A 9,306-nucleotide genomic window follows, 5' to 3' on the forward strand; every position below is an offset into this window, starting at 1 on the left:
ATTGTTCATCCATCCCACGAGCTGACAAGTCATTAGTGATCAGAAGACAGCTTGACCCTGATCAGAAATCCCTCATGCTAACATCTTTTTCCTTCTAGTCCATATCATCATGCAGAGCAGGAACTGTGAAGTCCCTGGCGTGCGTTTTCTCAGTGAGCCTGCTCACCTTGCATCTTGCACTGATAAAAATCACAGCCTGTGTAGTGGTCAGGGTTTCGTGGAAGTCACAAAGCATATCTAACTTTCATTCTTACAGTATTTCAAAGAGAAAGGTAACAGTCATTTAGTTTTCAACTTTCTTTTGTTAGACATTCATTCTGTTAGGCCTACTGATATATTGCACCAAATCTTAAGACAAAGATCACTTAAGAAAGAGGTCCCCCAGTCTTTACAATCAGAAGAAAACATTAATGAACTTGGAGGCAGAGCAAGAGAAACTGGCCTAGGTAAAAGACTCAGATAAGAATGAATTTTAAAAATAAAAGAGCATTAGTTATCTCTGGGACAAACTGAAATTTCTGTCTTCCTTGAGTTGCTGTGCTTACTGCAGGAGGGAGGGGCTGAAGATGTGTTGGTTGATAGAGTCTCCAGGGAGGTAGGACTATCCCACTGAACCCAGGAAGTGGGATGTACCACCTGGAATTATATATATAATTAGACTCTGTGAAGGGGAAGCAAAAAATATACATATTTGAAAAAATGATGTGAAAAAATCTCCAAACTTTATGAAAATTATAATCTGCCGATCCAAGAAGCTCAATAAACTCCAAGTTCAAGAAACATGAAGAAAACTCCACTAAGGCATCTCATAATCAAATTGCTTAAAACCAGTGATAAAGGGAAGATCTTAAAAGCAGCCAGAGAAAAAAGATAAGTTAGGAATCTATTGTCAGTGTAACAAAGATAGCAACTTTGATATCTTAAAACAAGTTATTTTTATTTCTGGTGCTATTGACTGAACTGTGTCGCCCCAAGTTTCATATGTTGAAGTGTTCACACTCCCTCTCCTCTGTCCTCTGTGACTGTATTTGGAGACAGAGTCTTTAGTAATTAAGGTTAAATGAGCGGGCACGACAGCTCATGTCTGTAATCCCAGCACTTTGGGAGGCTGAGGCAGGAGGATCGCTTGAGCCGCCTGGGCAACATGGAGAAACCCTGTTTCTACAAAAAAAAAAAAAAAATTACAGGCATGGTGATGCACACCTGTGGTCCCAGCTAGTCGTGAGGCTGAGGTGGGAGGATTGCATGACAGCATGTGAGGAAATTGTGAGAAAGTGGCTATCTGCAAGCCAGGAAGAGAACTGTCACCAAAAGCCAACCATGCTGGCACCTTGGTCTCAAACTTTCGGCCTCCAGAACTGTGAGAAAATACATTTCTGCTGTTTAAGCCACCCTGCCTGTGGTATTTTGTTATGCCAAACAGAGCAGACTAATACACCTGGTAATTATATTTCATAGTTGTTCATGGCCCTGGTACACCCAGGTTATGTGTAGATGGAGAAGTGGATACCAGTTGAAAGGGAGGGAGCCTAAAAATGCAAGAAAGAGAGGGTAACTGATAAAGCACTGTCCTAGATCTGTAGAGCCCTTTGGAAATTAAAAGAAAACTAGGGACTCTCACCTAAAAATTGACATAAAGATTCTGCATTGCTTTCTGAATATTTGTGGATCACCTGCAGGGCCTCATGGACTCCTCATGATCCCCTGGATCTGAACTGAAATAATCACTGTCCTAGGGAAAACCAGTTGGGTGAGGATCGAGAGCCTGGCCGGAGATGGGGGGTGAGGAGGGTGATACACTGGAAATAAACAGCAGGGAGACATTTAGAGGTAGATGCAAGGGCAGTTGTTGGGCATGTTCTGAGTCAATGCCTCCACAGAGTATGAGGAGGGTAGGGCAGGAGTGCTGGGGCATAAAAGTGTTGAAAAGATTAAGATCTACTCGAATTCGGGGAAAGGATAAGGAAGTAGAAATGAAGAAAAGAAGTGAGTGTTTTAGGGACAGCAAGCTGGGATCAGATTATATGATTCCATGAGACCCCATCAGCCTGATGGGTAATTTTCACCGGCTCTCTGAGGAGAGTTTTAGCAACAGCAGCAGTAGTGGCAGAAAAAAAAAAAAAAGTATTTGGGATTGATTGCAAACTGAGAACTGGTAAGGAGAGTGCAGGGATGGATCTACTTGCTTTAAAATAGGATTTATTTTAGGTAAAAGGCTAACTGCAAATGATGGATAAGAAAGGAAGGAAAGAGGAATAATGAGAGAGAGAAAAAGAAAGAAAGAGAAAAATAGAGAGAGCAAGGAAGGAGGAAATGCAGGCAGGCAGGCAGGAAGTCCTTTCATCCTTTATAAGGATTAAGGTGGTAGCTATCCTTGTCCTGCCCTGGGGCGTTGAATTTCTTACTCTGAATATATGAAATTTGACTTCCTGTTAGTAGGAAACTTTAAAAGGTGTCTTTTGTTTTCCCAAGGGTCATAACTAACCTCTGTCGGCAGGAAGTTACTGGGAAGGCTCTACTCTGCTGTTAGGACAGTAGGGATCCACAGTGACCCCAACCCTTGCCTCCTCCGAGGTACAGGAGCTTTAAGGCTTCCCTGGCTCTGTGTGGGCTGGAAAGATGAAGCCACTGCCATCCACAGAGCTCGGGGTTACCGATAGGTGGGTTCTGCTACCTGCAATCCTTAGTGAATCCCGGACGAGCCGATGTTACCAAGTCTCCTGCACAGGATGCTACAAGAGCTGATAATGACTTTATCCACAAAAAATGTGAAACACACTCAGGGTTGTTATGGATAAGCTAAAAGATTTTAAGTTTTTGAAATGCTGTACTCTATGGAAAAGATTTTTTTCTCCCCTTTGAAAATTGTACAACTGACACATTGTTCCTATAGGATAACTCTAAAACAGAGACAAACAACAAATGAAAATTACCCCAAATCCTACCATTTGGAAATAACCATTTTCAGCATCTTGTGTATCAGACCCGACTCATTCATATGCAAATGTATAAACATATGTTTTATGAAAGTGGTGTCATATTACATACATTTTTTGCAACCTGCTTCCCATTCCTCCTACAATTTCTCAGTCTATTGTGAACATTTCAAGTCAATATACATCTGCATCAGAATTCTTTTTTTTTTTTAACCACCCAAACTGCATCCTCTCCTTATTCTCCTGGAAGAGAACAGTCACCAGTGAAAAATGGCTGTTTTAGTGATGCAATACCAAGAGCCGGCTTCAGGCTCAAGGAATAATGTTGTGCCTCCTCCTTGTGGTGTCCTGTGCTCTACATGTTCAGATAAACTTCTTTAGTAATGAACTATAGAAATGATCCCTGAAAGTATAGTCTTTGTATCAGCTTTCTTAATTGCTGCAAGGTATTGCACCATTCCTCAGTTGCTGGATGTTTAAACCGCATTTGTTTCCAGTTATCCATTGACATACTGATTCCTTGTAATGAACAACCTCAATAATTTCGTTGGCGTGCAAGAATAAACTGTGTCATTTACAAGTGTGCTGGGTCTTAGCTGACCTGGGCTCAGCTTGGCTGATCTCTGCTGGGCTGGGCTCGCTCATGCCTCTGTGGTCAGCTGCTGTTGGCTGGGCAGTCTTCCTCGTTTTCACTGTGCTCTTACAAGCTTGGGACTGGTTGGCTATTGGCTCTGCTAGGATGGCCACAGCTGGGATAACTAGGACAATTTAGCTGTCCCAGGTGAGTTATACTCCAGGAGGCTAGCCCAGGCATGTGCTCATGGCCACTCAGCAGAGCAAGGCCTAAGCAGAAATGTGCAAGTGCTTTTGTAAAGATCTGCTGTGTCACATTTGCTCACATCCTGTTGGCCAAAGGAAGCCATGCGCTAGTGATAGAGTGGACTTATGGGGCAAACAATGTGAACACAGGGAGAGGTGGAGAATGATGTATTAGTCAGGGTTCTCTGGAGGGACAGAATTAATAGGATAGAGGTATATATGAAAGGGAGTTTACTAAGGAGTATTGACTCACACAATCACAAGGTGAAGTCCCACAATAGGCTGTCTTCAAGCTGAGGGGCAGGGAAGCCAGTCTGAGTCCCCAAACCTCAAAGGTAGGGAGGCCAACAGTGTAGCCTTCAGTCAGTGGCTGAAGGCTCTAGAGCCCCTGGCAAGCCACTGGTGTAGGTCCAAGAGTCCAAAAGCTGCAGAACTTGGAGTTCAGTGTTCAAGGGCAGGAAGCATCCAGCATAGGAAAAAGATGAAGGCCAGGAGACTCAGCAAGTCTAGTCCTTCCATGTTCTTCTGCCTGCTTTTATTCTAGCGGCTTTTCCTCCCAGACAAAAGGGTGAGTTGGATTTCCCTAGGGGAAGACATTTAGCTGAGATTGGAAGTGAAAGAAACTAGAATATGTCATCCCAAAATATGCTTCTTTGATGTAAATATTTTTGAGCAAAAGGCAATTAAGAAGCAGCAAACAGAGGGAAAGCTCTTTCTATCCTCCTCCGCTTTTCCACCTAAAGACAGGATAAAAATTCTCCTTTACTGGGAACAGCTGTTGTCCACTCAGATATGGCACAGGAGTAATCTGGAAACAAACCTTACTCCATTACTTTACTCCCATATATTTGCTTTCCCACAGTTTCCCACCTCTGGAAACCTACAACTGCTTTCCTTTGTCTTGTCACTTTTCTAAAATTTATTGTTCTTTGTTGAAGATGCTGTATAAGCCAGAGTTCTAAGCCACTGCTTGGAGTTACCTTTGTGAACAGAAAATTTCAGGACCTTCAAAATCGATTATGCCAAAGGGAAAAGTTAAGCCTTGGAAATGGAGTCATATAACATGCTTGTTTTTCTTCTCTGATGCATGGCTGTTTCTTCCTGACTTTTGTGTTGAGAGTTATATTTTACTAGACTTTCTGTTCTTCATTCAAACCTAGACTAAATGACTTTGGAGACAGAGACCCTTGTGACTGTTACCTGTTCTCGACAGAATGTTAAGCAAACTCCTTCCATAATTAAGAGTAGCCAGTCAATCTTATATCTCTATGTTAGCCTTTGGATGGAAAATATTGTAGTTCTGTTCAGTGCCTCCAGTTTTGTCTGTATAAATGATCTTCACCTTTCCCCACACCGAGAACAGCGGTCACTATTCTTTGGTGTCCATGTGTCCTGGGATGGCCAACCTCACACTTTTTACTTAAATCAATTCATTTGAACTGGATCCTGAGCCTTGTGGTTACATTAGGTTGACACCTTTTATTGAAGTTTCTCCTTTGTGATGTGCACTGCACACGTTAATAAACTTGCTTGTTTTTCCCTTGTTAATCTGTTGCTAACAGGAGTCTGTCCCAAGTACGAATTTATGAGGGTTAAAGAGAGATTAAATTTCCTCCCAGACAGATGGATGAGTTGGATTTCCCTAGGAGAAGGCATTCTTCAGGCAGGGCAAGCGTGTGCAAGGACTGTGACAGAAGGAAGCAGGTGCAGACAAGGATGTGAAGACTGCTGCGGCTGCAGTGGAGAGAGTTCAGAGAAGCTGGAGTGAGATCACCTGGAGAGGTATAAGGTGGGGGACACTGGACATGCCTCCCTAGCAGTGCCTACCCCCTTCTTCCTTCCAACAGAATCACTGTTTTGTTCAGGAATCCATACGTCCCCTAACACAGCTTTCTGCATCCGGTGATGCTAACTTCACTCCCAGTTCCAGGTAGTAATTCCTCTCCCAGTTTATTAGTCCATTTCCACCTGCTGATAAAGACATACCTGAGGCTGGGTAATTTATAAAGAAAAAGAGGTTTAATGGACTCACAGTTTCACATGGCTGAGGAGGCCTCACAATCATGGTGGAAGAGCAAGGGATGTCTTACACGGTGGCAGGCAAGAGAAGAGCTTGTACAGGGGAACTCACCTTTATAAAACCATCAGATCTCACGAGATTTATTCACTATCATGAGAACAGCATGGGAAAGATCCACCTGCATGATTCAATTACCTCCCACAACATGTGGGAATCGTGGAAGCTACAATTCAAGATAAAATTGGGTGGGGACAGAGCCAAACCATATCACGCAGTGATTGGTTTAGTTATAAGGGTGGGCCCCAATTCTGGCAAAAGAGAAATTAAGGAAAGTTTCACTGGGGACTTCCAAAAAACCTTTCCTTGCTCTCAAGAGCAAGTCACAAAAAAAGATGGCCCCTATGTGTTCCCCTGAGTGTTGTGAAATCTGGATGTGAAGCCTGGGCCTGCTGCAGCTATCTTCCCCTCTCAGGAGGAAGCCAGCACCGAGGATGGCAGAATAGCCATATGGAAAGAATCTTTCTCCTTGATAAAGGTTGGGTTGCTGAATCAGTCTGCCCTAAAGGCCACCCTACCTCAGGACTTCTGTTCTATGAGATATTAGAATTCCTTATTGTTCAAGCAAGATTGAGTTTGAGTTTCTGTTACTTGCATCAAAATGCTGTAAGAGGACAGACTGAGTTCCTGATATGGTTTGGCTGTGTCCCCACCCAAATCTCATCTTGAATTATAGCTCCCATAATTCCCACATGTTGTGGGAGGGACCCGGTGGGAGATAATTGAGTCATGGGAGCTGTTTCTCCCATACTGTTCTTGTGGGAGTGAATAAGTCTCATGAGATCTGATATTTTTTAAGGGGAAACCCCTTTCACTTGGCTCTCATTCTCTGTCTTGCCTGCTGCCATGTGAGACATGCCTTTCGCCTTCCACCATGATTGTGAGGCCTCCCCAGCCATGTGGAACTGTAAGCCATTAAACCTCTTTTTCCTTATAAGTTACCCAGTCTTGGGTATGTCTTTATAAGCAGTGTGAAAACTGTCTAATACAGTTTCCTATTTATGTTGTAAGCTATGTTAAGGGTTTTTTTTTTTTTTTTTTTTTTTTTATCCCAAAATCAATGAAAAGTCATGAGAGAGTTTTAAGCAGAGGACGTAATTCACATTTTCACTCTTGCTGCTGTGTGGACAGCAGTTCTAGGAGGCAAGAGTGGATGAACGGAGACCTGTTAGCAGACATTTCCTTTAGGAAGAGAATATGGAATATCTACCTTGGGCCCCACACTTGAGGTGAGAGGCTGCAAAATGCATATCTTTTTAATGAACCATCATTAAAATTCAATTTTGAGTTTCTGTGTTTAACAGTATCTCCCAGAGCCAATAAAAGATGCCAGTGCCAGTACAGAGTAGCTCCCTTTTAAGGGCCAGTACTTTGGATAAACTCTGCACTGGCTTGAGTTGCCATGGGTACCATATTCTTCTAGGGATAGCCCCAGAGGGTGGCCTGGATAGAGGGTGACAGCAGTGGAGGTGGGGAAGAGTGGGCAGAAACATTTTAGAAGTAATATTTTGGTGATAGAATTAATAGACTCAGTCAGAGAGAGAGAGAAAGAGATGACCCTCAAGTTTCTGTGTAAGTGGAGGCAGTGAGGATGCCATTAGGTGAAATGAAGAAATCTGTAAGGGGCCCAATTTGGGTCAGGGGTCGATTCTGAGTTTAGTTGAACATGTTAATATGCCTTTGGAATATTCAAGAAGAGGTTTCTAGATGGTGGGATATGGTGCTCAGAGGACAGTTTTGGGTTGGAGTGAATAATACTTTAGTCATGCCCATTTTAGGAATTAATTGAAATCATGGACCTCCATGTGAAAGGGCTTTGGGAGAGAAGAGGCTTGGAAGAGAAGAAATCTAGGACCAGGCCTGGAGGACTAGGCAGAGGAAGATGGGGCCTATGAAGACCACTGAGAGGTTTTTGTCAGAGAGGTAGAAAAGGAACAGAAAAGTGACTTGTTATGGGAGTAAGGGGTCAGAGTATTTCAAAAATCAGATAATTCACTGAGGTGCTGATAATTGTTGAAAAGTCAAAGGAGAAGTGTGATAGTCTCCAAAGATGGCCCCAGGGAACTATGCCTGCTGAAATTCATACCTTCGTGTAGTGCCCCCAACACTGAAGTGGGGCAGGACCTGTTCGTTCAATCACTAGACTGAAGCAGAGGGGACACTACGTGACTATCAAGGTCACAGAAATCCTTGCAACATCCACCGTGGTCTCTTGCAATACTTTCTCAGTGCGATGCCAGCCCCCATGTAAGAGGTCTGTTTACCCGTAAACCCCCATGCTGTGAGGAAGCCCAAACGACCATGTGAAGGTGAAGGTACCCTATGTAAGGGCAAGGAGAGCGAGGGAGAGATCCCAGGCCCCAGTTGTTCCTGAGATCCAACCTGGATAGCAGCCTTGTGAAGAAAATGAAGCCTTCAGATGATGCCAGCTCCTTAAGAGGCCCCAAGTGAGAACTCCTCAGCTGATTCCAGTCAATCCATGGAACTGTGAGAGACAAAATAAATTCCTGCCTTAAGCTATTGAATTCTGTAACTGGAATAAGATGGAAATTGATCAAAGAAATATCTGCTTGATTTGAAGGAATGGAGGTCATTACTGTTTCTGGGTGTGACAGGAGCAGAAGCCAGATCTGAAGAGAGGGTGAAAGCTGAAGAAATTAAGAAAGCAAACACAGCAGCTTTCTGGAGCCTCATTCAGCTATGGATGGGAGGAGGAAAGTTGGAGCTGGAAGAGGATGTGAGGATGAGGGACAGATTTTCTGAAAGTGGTCTCCACCATGGGAGTATGTTTAAAAGTACTGCCTATGAAGTACTCTTGATTAAAAAAAAAAAAGGCAGAAATATGGGGGATAGAGACAAAAGTTATCAGTGCTTTAAGGATGTGATCAGCCAAATCAAGAGTTTGGGACACTCTATGTAACAAATGGCCCCAAAAAATCAATGGCATTTAAAAAACATAAAGGCAGGGAGACTATTAGAGGACAAAAATAACTTAAGAGACAAAACAATGAGATACAGTATGAGAACCTTGCTCGATCTTGATTTGAACACCCCAACTATAAAAAGACATTCTGGAAACAACTGGGAAAATAAAATATGGACTGAGAATTAGGTGATATTAAGGAATCACAGTTATTTAGCTGTGATAATGGCCTGGAGGTTATGTTTTATAAAATTGGCCCTTATCAATTAGAGATGCATAATGGGATGGCCCAATATATAGAATTTTCTTTAAAATATGGCCAGGCACAGTGGCTCATGCGTGTAATCCCAGCACTTTGGGAGGTGGAGGAAGGTGGACCACCTGAGGTCAGGAGTTCAAGACCAGCCTGGCCAATGTGGTGAAATCCCATCTCTATTAAAATACAAAAATTAGCCGGGCATAGTGGTGCATGCCTGTAATCCCAGCTACTTGGGAGGCTGAGGCAGGAGAATCTTAGAGCCTGGGAGGCAGAGGTTGCAGTGAGCCGAGAT

The 9,306-nt window shown here is 43.2% G+C and overlaps 1 non-coding gene across 1 annotated transcript; it reads right to left on the minus strand.

Annotated features, from left to right (window-relative positions):
• Positions 1-3,148: 3,148 nt before the first annotated feature.
• Positions 3,149-3,355, minus strand: LOC126936766 (small nucleolar RNA U3). The gene has a single exon (XR_007719568.1). It is a non-coding gene; the product is annotated as a small nucleolar RNA U3 (small nucleolar RNA).
• Positions 3,356-9,306: the final 5,951 nt, after the last annotated feature.

Source organism: Macaca thibetana, chromosome 14 (assembly GCF_024542745.1).
Source record: "Macaca thibetana thibetana isolate TM-01 chromosome 14, ASM2454274v1, whole genome shotgun sequence".
In the NCBI taxonomy this organism is placed as follows: domain Eukaryota; kingdom Metazoa; phylum Chordata; class Mammalia; order Primates; family Cercopithecidae; genus Macaca; species Macaca thibetana.